Source organism: Scyliorhinus canicula, chromosome 2 (genome assembly GCF_902713615.1).
Source record: "Scyliorhinus canicula chromosome 2, sScyCan1.1, whole genome shotgun sequence".
In the NCBI taxonomy this organism is placed as follows: domain Eukaryota; kingdom Metazoa; phylum Chordata; class Chondrichthyes; order Carcharhiniformes; family Scyliorhinidae; genus Scyliorhinus; species Scyliorhinus canicula.
The window spans coordinates 64,287,203-64,300,638 of record NC_052147.1 but is presented as its reverse complement, the minus strand read 5'-3'; the positions used below and the strand labels follow the sequence as shown (position 1 = coordinate 64,300,638).

The 13,436-nt window shown below is 48.4% G+C and overlaps 1 long non-coding RNA gene across 2 annotated transcripts in view; it reads right to left on the bottom strand.

Moving 5' to 3' along the window:
- LOC119954700 overlaps window positions 1–12,550 on the bottom strand; it is a 68,646-nt gene extending 56,096 nt beyond the window's left edge. For both annotated transcript variants that reach the window (XR_005458299.1, XR_005458301.1), the window contains exons 1-2: window positions 12,445–12,550; window positions 668–776 (exon numbers count right to left, since the gene is read on the bottom strand). This is a non-coding gene — a long non-coding RNA (uncharacterized LOC119954700). The remainder of the gene's footprint in view (window positions 1–667; window positions 777–12,444) is intronic.
- Window positions 12,551–13,436: the final 886 nt, after the last annotated feature.

Genomic DNA, 13,436 nt, shown 5'->3' with positions numbered 1-13,436 from the left:
GTAGGTGGATTGGCCACGCTAAATTGCCCCTTAATGGAAAAAATGTTTTTTAAAAATTGGATTGGATCTTAATTTGTGCACTCTGGGAAGAGTGAACTGAAGAATGATTTTCCATAATAATAGGCAATGCTGCTTTTATGCACATCCAGATTAAGAATCATTGCCTTATTTTTATGTCTTTGTTCTTGCCTCAAAAGTGCGATTACTTTAGATCAAGTGATTCTTTACCAAATTGCACGGCAAAAAACCACATCAATGAAGCCATAAGCTTGTGTAGCAGCCAGCAACAAATGAAGAAACTGCTGGCAACAGCATCAACAAAGAGATTGACTTTCTGAAAGGCGAGCAGATTAACATGAAGAGAATATGAAGGGAAATTTTCCAAATAAGTTTATGTTGTATCTGTTATTATTTTCTATGGGTCTGTAATCTTAATTACATTTATTTAATTACAGTTTATAAAAGAAGAACCACACAAACCATAATTTCATCTTGGAAGAGTTTAGAGTGCATAAATAACTAGCTAAGGATTTTTAAAGTCTATTTTTCCAGAAGTGCTTCCTTACTTCCCATCTTCCTTCCCTGACAATTTAGGTGCGATTCATAGCATTAGTTGGCATGATAATCCCCAGAAGTCAGACCAATGGAAGGCATTAAAAATGCCTACCTTTTTTACACAGAGGATCTGGCTGGCAATAATCTGGGACATCTTCCTCAGAGGCTGGGTTAGATCTGGTTCAGTAGCTGATTTTCCTACTTTGCCTCCCCTTTTCTTGCTGGTACATGGAATGAAGAAAAGAAAGATTTTTAGTGGTAGCCTGAGCATATTAAAATAATATCTGGGAATTTCGAGTCACCCATCCCTCCTGGGCAGGAACAGACAATGCGGCAGCAACTGATAAGTCAGTTTCCCACTGGTGGGAATTGACGGCGCAGGCATGCAAGGTTGCCTGTCATGGCAGATCATCTTCCTGCCAGAGGCCAGCGTCTAGCCATTTTGCATCTTGTTAATCACATGCAGATGAATCCTCGACCAGAACTGACCGCCGATCCAATGATCCCTGCCACCAGTGGGATACCATGCTGGTCCGGAATGTGTCGGGGCAATGTGGCATGGATACATCGTGGCTCACCTGAAAGGCGGCCTGGGGAAGCTTGTGGAAAATGGAGGCCTCCAGCAACTATGGACCCTGGAACATCAGATTCAGCAGTGGGTGGGTGGAACATCAACCCTGTGGAACGTCACACTGCAGGAGATTCCAACACGTGGATCTTCACACTGCAGGAGATTCCAGGATGTACATCTTCATAGAATCATAGAATCCCTACATTGCAGAAGGAGGCCATTCGGCCCACTGGGTCTACACCGACCCTTCGAATGAGCACTTTCTCCATGTCCATTCTGTCCTACCTCCATAACCCCATAGTCTAACCTGCACACCCCTGGACACGAAGGGCCAATTTAGCGTGGCCAATCGACCTAACTCGCACATCTCTGGACTGTGGGAGGAAACCGGAGCACCCGGAGGAAACCCATGCAGATACGGGGATAATGTACAAACTCCACACGGACAGTCCCTGGCGCTGTGAGGCAGTTGTGCTAACCACTGCTAACCACTGCGGCACCATGCCACCTGGATCCTCACACTGCAGGAGATTCAAGACCGTGGATATTTGTACTGCAGGAACTTCCAGTGCGCAAATCTTCATATTGCAGAAGATAAGGATGTGGATCTTCACACTGTAGGTGGTCGGTTTCATAAGGTTCTGTTGAACGATGATAGTATGTGAGGGGGGGGGGGGTATCAGAGAGGGAGGTGAGGAAAAGAGATGTGGCCTGACATGGAGGCCTGGGGGTGTGGGGGATCATGGAGATATTGGGAGAAGTGAGTGATGCTGTGCGGTCGTGGAATGCATAAGATGGTTTATGAAATGGGAGAGTGGGAAGAGACCCCATGGAATGTGTGGGGGGGTGGGGGGGGGGGGGGGGCAGTGGCAGTGGTGTGCAGGTTTGAACAGGCATGCACGGTGTGAAGAGGGGAACGGGAATCAGAGGGAAGGGTCTGTGGCATCAACTGATGAATCCTGCGGGGACATGCTGAGCGAATTGTTGCTTGGGAACGGATGGTGAGGATTAAATGGGGAAGGTTGGATAGTGAGAGTTCGGCAATGACAGGTGAAGAGATGCTGAAGGTTGTTGGAGGGGCATCAGAAATAAAACCTGAATCTTGGTATTACGGGATAAGGGGGTTATGTCTATTGTCACAGGGGTTAGCTCCTCTGGAAAGTAGTGGATGTAGACATTCACCTACACGGGACTGATGGTGATGGGTGAGGGCTCACACCAAGAGTGTCAATGGTTATGGGGAGAGAGTGTGGATCGTGGGAGAAGGTTGGAAGGTGTTGGACTCTACCTGTAAAGTCCGTAGACCATGGCCGCTTGCAACTATCTAGAGCATTGAGATCTCAAGATGTTGCACGGCAGTTGGATCATCGAGGGTGGCCACATTAGCAGATCAGCTCAACTAGACAACTGAACGGCAACACCAACCTGACATAGTGCTGACAATGCTGAGGGATGAGCCCATGTGGATGGAAGGATCAGGCTCACAGAGACATGTCACTCATGGTGCCTGTTAATGCCCTCAACACCTAACCCCTTCCCTCCACCCTGCCCCCCCGCCCCCCCCCCCCCCCTCCCCCCCGACCCAACCCAGACAGCTTCTGAGCTGTGTATGTGGAAGGGACAGGGACCCGTATTGGCTTCTCCACCGAGGTGGACTGCAGTGGGGCTATGATACATCCCCATATCACATTGAGTAGCTTTTTATGAATGGGCCATGCACAGATGTTGCCCTTGCCTCTAATGGCCATTGCTGACTTCTTCTATCTTTATCAATAACCACAAGACGCATGTACGTTCCGTGTATTGGACAAATGACCACACAACCAGTATATTAGTTCAATTATAGTTTATTATTAAACATAGGATTGGTTCTACACTTAATAACTTACACGCTGCAAAACATTAGACTATATCTAACAACTTAAATGACCTTTACTTAACTTTAAAGTGACCGGCTCTGTGCAGGTTACATAAGGCCTATATCTAGTTCCCCACGTGTGGCGGCTGGAAGTTGTCAGGTGCGTCTGGGCTGAGGCTCGTCCTTCTGGTAGCGATCGCGGGTCCTTGAACTTGGCTGGTCGATATGTTGCAGTTGGTGGGGCAGAGGCTGGTCCCAAAAGAGAGTGAGTGTTGGTCGTGCAGTTCCTCTTATCCTCCGATTTTTCACGCCCTTTTGGGCGGTCCCAACTCGGGATCCAATGGATCGATAGGGTTTCAATCACCCTATTCGATTCTGGCCAATTAGGGCCGGGTACCTTGATAGCTGGGCAGTCCTGTTTGTGGCCAATTAGGGGCGGGTACCTTGATAGCTGGGCAGTCCTGTTTGTGGCCAATTAGGGGCGGGTACCTTGATAGCTGGGCAGTCCTGTTTGTGGCCAATTAGGGGCGGGTACCTTGATAGCTGGGCAGTCCAGTTTGTTATTGCCTAAGGCACGTATGCACTTCCAAATAAGCGCTCCCAAGTCTGTTGCTACTGTTATGTTTCAATCTGAGTCCCATTGTCCTGGGGAGCTCGGTGATTGACCTTTAGCAAGTGCAAGTTTCTGTATAAGTCTGGTTTCCTTTGCACAATACACATGAGCTGTGTATCATCTATGTCCCAATCTGACCACAATTCCCATTATCCTTTGCGGCGGCCATTTTAGATGGCCACGCCATGTCCCCTCTACCATTCAGGCAGGTGGGTGTGAACAGATGAAGGTTCACTTAACCTTGAGGCCCAGATGATGTCATTCACCTGTTTTCAGCACTGCAGGGCAGTCCTCCAGTGGGCACTGACCACCCTGGTGACTTCCTCCCATGCATGATTGGTCACACAGCTTGGCCCCCTCCTTCCATCTTTGGGGTTCAGGACACCCTTCCTGGCCTCACTGCATTGAGCAGCACATGGAGGGAAGTATTGCTGAATTTGGGGTTGGTGTTCCCTGGGATCGTTCGGCCATCTCCGCCTTCCTCGGAGGGTTCACAACATAGAAGTTGATATCTGGGCGCCTTTTAACAATGGTGTCCAGATATTATAGCAGGGTGCAAGTCATCCAGCCCACCCCACCACGCAATGTCACAAGAAACCCCCGACTGCACAATTAATGAGTCCAGCATTGTGCGGTTTGACGCAGGTACCCCCGGGATCTGCTGCAGGAAATACTCCTGGTTCTTACCCCTGCCACAAGACTTAGTCTAAGAGCATGCATTTCCATCTCAGCTTCTGAACCCTCCCCAGTATGTGATTAGCAAGCAGGATGTCCTGCAACTTACAGAACATTGGGAGCATGGAGTATCCTCTACAAAATGCACATGATCCATCTGCTGAGTCCTGCAACCCAAACTCCTGTCTGACATCCCTGTGCACGTGCACACTTACACTTCCTGGTGAGTAGACTGTGCCGCACATTCATGCTGGAGAGCAGCGGATGATTCATCCTTTTCCAGCCTTTCTGGACAGTTCTCCTGTGGTCCCCAAGGGCGCTAATTTCTGCTGCGACCTCTGCCCATGCCAACTGTCATCAGGCAGAAGGGCCTTCTATCTCTGATAGAATGTGATTGGTGACGTTTCAACATGTCTGTTGAAATAGGTCCATGGCTCTTAGTAGCAGGAGTAAGAGAAGAAAGGAAACTTGTGAACATGACTGAATATTCTAACAATCAATGGTTCGTAATTCTTCTTGTGTCTAAAGATAGTCACTTCCACGTCAGGGTCCGGTTGGTTTAGCAGTAGCACTAAACATAGAACATAGAACAGTACAGCACAGAACAGGCCCTTCGGCCCTCGATGTTGTGCCGAGCCATGATCACCCTACTCAAACCCACGTATCCACCCTATACCCGTAACCCAACAACCCCCCCCTTAACCTTACTTTTTAGGACACTACGGGCAATTTAGCATGGCCAATCCACCTAACCCGCACATCTTTGGACTGTGGGAGGAAACCGGAGCACCCGGAGGAAACCCACGCACACACAGGGAGGACGTGCAGACTCCGCACAGACAGTGACCCAGCCGGGAATTGAACCTGGGACCCTGGAGCTGTGAAGCATTTATGCTAACCACCATGCTACCGTGCTGCCCCAGAGGGGGATACTAGTGGGGGATACACTGGCACAGTGCTATTGCCACTGGACTAGTAATCCAGAGACCCAAAGCAGGATTTGGGGATGTGGGTGCCGCAGGCTGTATCAGCATTTATTGCCCATCCCTAATTGCCCTTGAGGGGGCAGTTAAGAGTCAACCACATTGCTGTGGATCTGGAGTCACACGTAGGCCAGACCAGGTAAGGATGACAGATTTCCTTCCCTAAAGGACATTAGTGAATAAGGTGGGTTTCTACAACAATCGGCAATGGTCTCATGGTCATCATTAACCTTTTAATTCCAGATTTTTATTGAATTCAATTTCACCATCTGCAATGGCAGGATTTGTACATGGGTCCCCAGAGCATTACTCTGGGTCTCTGGTTAACTAGTTCAGTGAAGATACCACTACGTCACCACCACATCCCACTACGGCAGATGGTGAAATTTGAATTCAATAAAAATCTGGAATGAAATGTCTCGCGAGGACCGTGAAACCTTTGTCATAAAAACCCATCTGGTGATTGTCGCGCAATGTCCGACAACGGATGAACAGACATCGCGTGACAATCACTAGGCAGGAATGTTCCCTTCCAGTCGGGGAACACTTCAGCAGTCAAGGGAATTCAGCCTCTGATATTCAGGTAAGCGTTCTCCAAGGCAGACTTCAGGACACACGAAAACTCAGAATCGTCGAGCAGAAACTTATAGCCAAGTTCTGCACGCATGAGTACGGCCTCAACCGGGATCCTGGATTCATGTCTCACTACATTTAAACCCCCCCCCCCCCCCCCCCCCGCCATCTAGCCTGGGCTTGCGAAATCCTACCAACTGTCCTGGCTTGAGACAATTCACACCTCTTTAACCTGTGATTATCCTTCTCTCCAGCCGCACCGTCTGGGCCTGTAAAGACTTAATTACCTGCAAAGACCCTCATTCAAAGTATCATCTTGCATCATTGACTTTGTCTATATATATGCTGTGTTTCTGGAACATACCTCTTCACTCACCTGAGGAAGGGGCAGTGCTCCGAAAACTAGTGATTCCAAATAAACCTGTTGGACTTTAACCTGGTGTTGTCAGACTTCTTATTGAGCCCACCTCTCCAATGCTGACATTTCCACATCATATTTATAATGGAATTTACCTTTTTATTTAAAGTATAATTTGCCTGTTAATTCAGTTTAATGCACATTGGTTTTGATCTGTGTTAAAGTAAATGTTACAAAGAGTGAAATCTATTTGGTAATTTCTTAATGTGGGACTTATTCAGTAAATTTTGTTATACAATTCTCTATAAGGATCACAACACCACTATCATTTATTTATTGATTTTTTTCATGGGATGTGGGTGACAGTGGCAAGGCCAGCATTTGTTCCCCAACCCTAATGCCCTTGAACTGAGTGGTTTGCTTTGCCATTTCTGTGTCAACCACATTGCCGTGGGGCTGGAGTCACATGGAGGCCGGACAGGGACGGCAGATTTTCCTTACCTACAGAACATCAGTAAAGCAGGTGGGTTTTTATGATCATCGCTATTACCGAGGCTACTTTCTAACTCCAGATTTTACATAATGAATTTCAATTCCACCCACTGGCAGTGGTGGGATGTAAACACCTGCCCCCAGAGCATTTGTCTGGGCATCTGGATTACTAGTCCAGTGATATTCCCACTATGCCACAGCCTCCCCCGCACTCAGGACTGCAAAGAAAGTACAACTCCATTGACAACAGGCATTGAAACTTTAAACTATCCAAAGATACAGAGGTCAGAAGCACAGAAAACCAAAGCCTGCTTTAATTGAATCTCCAACCAGAAATGGAACCACACAGAGTAGATAGAATTGAACAGGGGTCCTTGGAATTTGCATTCCTCCACACGAGTGCTATTTTGCTCAATTTCCATTAGATTAATGTACTCTATATGGTATGCTTCGTCTTGGGATAGTTGGCAGAGGTTAGTTCTCATGAGCAAATTGAGATCTCAATTATTCATGGCCTCTTGTAGGATTTAGTACGGAACAAAGGATTTATCAATATTGTGGTGATGAAATTGTGGTGTTGTCACTTTGCAGAGCTATTGAAAGAGAATATAAGGCTGGATGGCATGATAAAGTGAGGGTGGGATGAGGGTTTGGAGGGCTTTTGAGATGAGGTTAAGGATTTTACATACACAACAATGGGAGATGAGGAGCAAGTATAAGGATGAGGTGAGGATAAGCCAAACTTGGTGCTTAGCAAGATATGTGTTGTAAAGATTTGGGCAATCTGTAATTTACGGAGGATGGAAACTGGGAAGTCACATAAGTTTGGGGTTATCTTCCACGTGTATGTTTATGATACCCATGGCTATCTTTTCACCTCTTTTGATTCATCAACTGGCTCTGTGTTGTCAAACATCTTACCCGCCATTGAGCTTTATCTATGGAATTCCTTGCCCAGTGAAGCAGTAGAGGCTCCTTCATTAAATGTTTTTAAGATATAGATAGATAGTTTTTTGAAGAATAAAGGGATTAAGGGTTATGGTGTTCGGGCCGGAAAGTGGAGCTGAGTCCACAAAAGATCAGCCATGATCTCATTGAATGGCGGAGCAGGCTCGAGGGGCCAGATGGCCTACTCCTGCTCCTAGTTCTTATGTTCAGAAGCATCATAATTTTCAATGGCAGTGAGCTTGACTAGCAGTAACTATTACTTATCACATCATTAAAATGAGCAAACGCTATCTTTCTGCAATGTGTATAGTTTATAACTAAAGGGCAAGTACAGGAAATGCACTTTATTCAGTGCATTTGAATTGGGAGCCAGACGAGAGGTGCCTTTCCCGTGCCGCTAATAGCGGAGTAGTGCATCTCGGACAGCAACTTCTAGAATTCTGCATGAAGTTATTGTGGCGGCTTCAAATAAATGACATTAGTTGTTGTGACCGACGGTAAGGACTCCACAAACAGAGGTGCCAGTGATGAGGATGTCGGCCAGGTAAATAGCCACTCGTGGCAGTCCACGTAGTATGTTCCCCATGACACGCTGCAAAATGCCACAGGTCGAGGAGAATCCAAGTGGCAAACGGATGTATTCGTACAGACCCCGATGGGTGTTGATTGATACATACTTCCTTGACCCTGGGTCCAGCAGCAGCTGTAAGTATGCATGGCTCATGTCCAACTTTGTAAATGTTTTCCCACCGCTGAGCCGAGTGACTGGTATCGGTCGAGACAGGACACTCGGTTGACAGTCATCTTATCGTCGGCGCACAGTCACACCGACCCTTTGGGCTTCATTACTGGGACCACTGGCGCGACCCAATCCATGAAATGGACGGAGTGGGTAATGCCCAACTGCTCCAACAGGTCCAACGCCTGGCCGACCTTGGGTCCGAATGCGTATGGCATATGATGTTCTGTATCGGGTATTGAGCGGGCACAGAAATGCCTGGGTTGGGCGTTCTCATCCACACAGATCATGGCCACCGCTCCCTTTATTGTCCCGAGTCATAGAACATAGAACAGTACAGCACAGAACAGGCCCTTCGGCCCTCAATGTTGTGCCGAGCCATGATCACCCTACTCAAACCCACATATCCACCCTATACCCGTAACCCAACAACCCCCCCCTTAACCTTACTTTTATTAGGACACTACGGGCAATTTAGCATGGCCAATCCACCTAACCCGCACATCTTTGGACTGTGGGAGGAAACCGGAGCACCCGGAGGAAACCCACGCACACAGGGGGAGGACGTGCAGACTCCACACAGACAGCGACCCAGCCAGGAATCGAACCTGGGACCCTGGAGCTGTGAAGCATTTATGCTAACCACCATGCTACCCTGCTGCCCCAAGTCCTTCAGAAAAACCAACGGAAATTTTGCCAGCACCCCTTCTGGCCCGCAGGGGTACATCTGGCATACGCGCTGCCAATCCGGTCGCAGGTGTTGATGGAAATCAGGACCCAACAGGCTCAGCCCATCGCTGCGCACTACCACCAATAGTAGGCATATGAGTGATTCCCGTACACCACGGGCACATGGGCAGTGCCCTCGATCATTAATGTATGGTCGCTGATGATGGAAACTGCTGCCCCTGTGTCGGGCTCCATCTCAGTGGGGTGTCCTTTAAGCTGCAGAGTCATCCGGATAGGCCCGATCCTGGGGCCTGTGACACAGTGTAGCAATACAGGTGGTTCCTAAGCCTTCAGGTCTTTCAGTGAGTGCGTGCAGCCTCTCGGGAAGGGATGATGACTAGCCTGTTGCCCTTCACGTGACCTCCAGGAGCCTTGTTCCTGACCGTGGTGTCCCACTCGATGTAGGCGGCTGCCATCTCAGTGTTGGCTAGGGGGAGTCCCCCCGGTCACTTCGGGGGGAGTCTCGGCAGTGTTTTTGCGACCTGTGGAAACCCCTACCCTGCGACGAGCCCGGTTCCTCATTTCTAGTTGCTCCCAGCCTGCGGTCCCACCGGTGCCTAATGTTGAAGACCAATGTGCCTAGGAGCTACTGGAGCCCACATTTGGGCTCTCCCAAGAAAGCGTCATGTCTACGGCCAGCTGGAGGGTTAGGGGGCACTCCATCAGCAACTTCCGCTGTGTCTCCCGGTCCCGCAATCCACAAATGAAACGGTCTCTTTGGGAGTCAGCCAGGAAGGCTCCAAACTCGCAGGGGGCAGCGAGACCCCACAGGCATGCCAAATACTCCCCGTCCAACTCCGTCAGAGGCTGCAAAGCCGTGTGAAACCGGTACTGGCGGACCATGATAGGGGGCTGCGGATTCAGGTGATGGCCGACCAGATCAACCAACCTATCAAATGCTAGCTCGTCAGGCTTGTCCGGGTAAGCTAAGTTCTTAAACAAAATGTAAGAAGGGCTGCCAATGGCGGTCAGCAAGGTCATCGTCTGCTGTTGGCTGTTCACGATGGCAGGGTTAAACAAAACAGTTGCAGCCTTTCCACATACTGGACCCAATCATCAGTATTGGCATCAACGATTTTGAGCTTACCGATGAGCGCCATTTGTTTGTCCGCAGCAAAAGCTTCTCCAAACCCTGTGGAGGTAGGCCGGAGGCGCAGAGTCCTGTGGTTGCAGCAGCTCCACTTGATCCTCGTTGCCAGTGTTGCAACCGAAGGTAAGGACGCCACACGTAGCCAGGCAGATGGTATACAACTAGGTTTATTCTACTTAATATGATACTCTCTCCCTCTCCACTCCCCCCCAGGGTCCTTTTCCCCGACCTGCTCCCAGGCCGGGGTTTGTATATTGTGGGGATCCTCCAATTGGGAGGAGGCTCCGCCCTCTAATCACCTAGGGAGCTCATACTCCAAGGTGTAGGAGGGGAATCTAATAAAATGTAGGTGCGAGCCCCTTTGGGGGTCGTAACTTTGTCTCACCATTATTTTGATAGCAACTTTGATCTCCAATCTTCAATATTGAAATAGACTGAAACTGTCATCGAAAGTCATCAAAGTAGAAAATTGTGAAGTATTGCAATACCCGATTCAGAACATCATATGCACGTCCCATAAGTACCATCTGTATCATTGGGCAGCACAGTAGCATAGTGGTTCGCACTGCGGCTTCACAGCGCCAGGGTTCAATCCCCGCCGGGCCACTGTCTGTGCGGAGTCTGCACATTCTCCCCGTGTCTGCGTGGGTTTCCTCCGGGTGCTCCAGTTTCCTCCCACAGTCCAAAGATGTGCAGGTTAGATGGATTGACCATGCTAAATTGCCCTTAGTGTTCAAAAAAAGGTTAGGAGGAGTTATTGGGTTCGGAGGATAGGGTGGAAGTGAGGGCTTAAGTGGGTCGGTGCAGACTCGATGGGCTGAATGGCCTCCTTCTGCACTGTATGTTCTATTCTATAATCTATCCCACTTTACACATCACAGTTTGCTGCCCACACCCATATTATAGAATCATAGAATCTCTACAGTGCAGAAGGGGGCCATTTGGCCCATCGAGCCTGCACCAGCCCTCCGAACGAGCACCCTACCTCGGCCCACCCTCCGCCCCACCCCCGTAACCCCACCTAACCTGCACATTTTCAGACATTTAGGGACAACTTACCACGACCAATCCTCCTAACTTGCACATCTTTGGACTGTGGGAGCAAACCGGAGCGCCCAGAGGAAAAGACGTAGACACGGGGAGAACGTGCAAACTTCACACAGACAGTAACCCAAGGTCGGAATTGAACCCGGGTCCCTTGTGCTGTGAGGCAGCAATGCTAACTACTGTGAAAAAAAATAAGCAATGACTTGGCAGGTCTTTGTGATGTTTCATTAAAACTTCGCCTTTTCTCAATCATTCCTCCCGTCTGACCAACAGCCTGCGTATATCGGACTACCTGCTTCTGTGTTATGCTACATTCCTGCCTTGAGAAAATGAAATCCTAGCATGGCTCATTGTCAATTAGACTGAAGAAAATGATTTTGCAAGCCATAGAAAAGCTGTTTGAGAAGCAGCAGGAATAGATTTATAATGATAATGTGGTGGATATTTTGTACTTTTGAAACACAGCCCAGCAAGGCCAATAGAGGGGACACAGTCCCTTTCATCTCAAAGAGAAACCACATTTAAGTCACAGCTTAAAGGGGAAAAAAAATCCACATCAGCTGTTTGTGGATTCCAGCTCCTCAACTCTCCCGCTGACAGCTTTGCATTTATGAGGCTGGGATGCTCGAAGCAAAGCTTTGCAGTCTGGAGCCACACAGTCTGGCTAGCCCTTATTACCTGTTTCAGAGAGATGGATAAAGAATATAAGCAGGGATCATGCCTGAGCTCCACTATTAGACGAGAGCACAGAGCATAAAGAGAAAACACCAACCTGCAGAACATCATATCAGCCGCACAACAAAATAAGTGTACGAAGTAAGAAAAATGCTTTAATTAATGGAGACTACTCATTAATTTCGAAGAACAAATCGGCACAATATGATTCCTCCCCCTCTCAGCAGCAAGCAAAGGATTAAATAGCGAAATAGAAACTTCCGGATTTAGAAGGATGTACAGTTTTCAGACCATGACGAATTAAAATTATACACGTCTTCAGCTATTTTGAAATTGAGCACATGACCCTGGGAAATGGGCAATTATATCTGACTGCAGTACGAGTCCAAGCTCTCATGAGCCATGCTCTCGAAATGCTTTATTATTTGACTGAATTAGGGCAATTTGGACTACAGAGAGAGGAGGTGCATGACACAAAGCTGAGAACACGTGCCCATTTTCATAACAGTCAATCAAAGATAGGTTTTGCTGCCCTTACCTTCACCCTGGGCTTTGAAGCGGCACAATGTATGATTGAAGTAGTCTTTCTTCAGGAGGCTTCTGTTTACCAAGTACACATCTCCACATGACTGTTTCACAAGTCACTGCAGAGCTATCTGAAGTGAGATGTTAGGATTAATGATTAACTTACTATGTGTCTATTTTTAAAAAATAAGTCTGCCCTTCGAACAGCGTTTCTATGGCTTTCAAAATCGTTTTCTTCAGTTTAATTGACAATGACCTTCAAATTGCAATGCAGATACATAGCACAAACGTGAAATATTAATATCATCTGGGAGGTTTGGCCTTAATTCTCACCTTTCAAAACTGTTTAAATGAAATACAGGTATGATCACTACTGAATTATGTTGCTTGGATTATTATGCCACAACACACAAGAACAACTTGCCTTGAGATAGTGGGTGGAATTTTGCACTCTGTGTGCACAAGGTGCTGGCTGGGGTGAGAAAACCAGAGTGTAGCTCTCCAGCCTAGGTTTCTCTCCAATTCTCTGGCTCTCTCTACTCAGAAGATCTGAGGCCATTGGCCGGATTTTCCACAGCCCCCCGCCAAAATTGCGTTCAAAGAATCCAATTTCACGCCGAAATCGGGCTTGGCGCCGGTCCATTGCTGGGGGCCCATTGACAGAGGCCCGCCCAGCGATCCTCCACTCCCAGCCGGCCGAGTTACAGATGGCGTGGAACTGAACACCCATTGCCGGTCAGGATGCTGGCGTGGCGGCTGCGGACTCAGTCCGCGTCGCTGCCCTGGTGGGTGAGGGGGGGGGGATCGGACACCGACGGTGGGGGGCCTTATAAGCGGCCGGAGGTTAGATTGCGCAGTCAAATGCTTGGTCGCATGGTCAAGCAGGCCAGCAGCATGGTTCGATTCCCGTACCAGCCTCCCCGGACAGGCGCCGGAATGTGGCGACTAGGGGCTTTTCACAGTAACTTCATCGAAGCCTATTCGTGACAATAAGCGATTTTCATT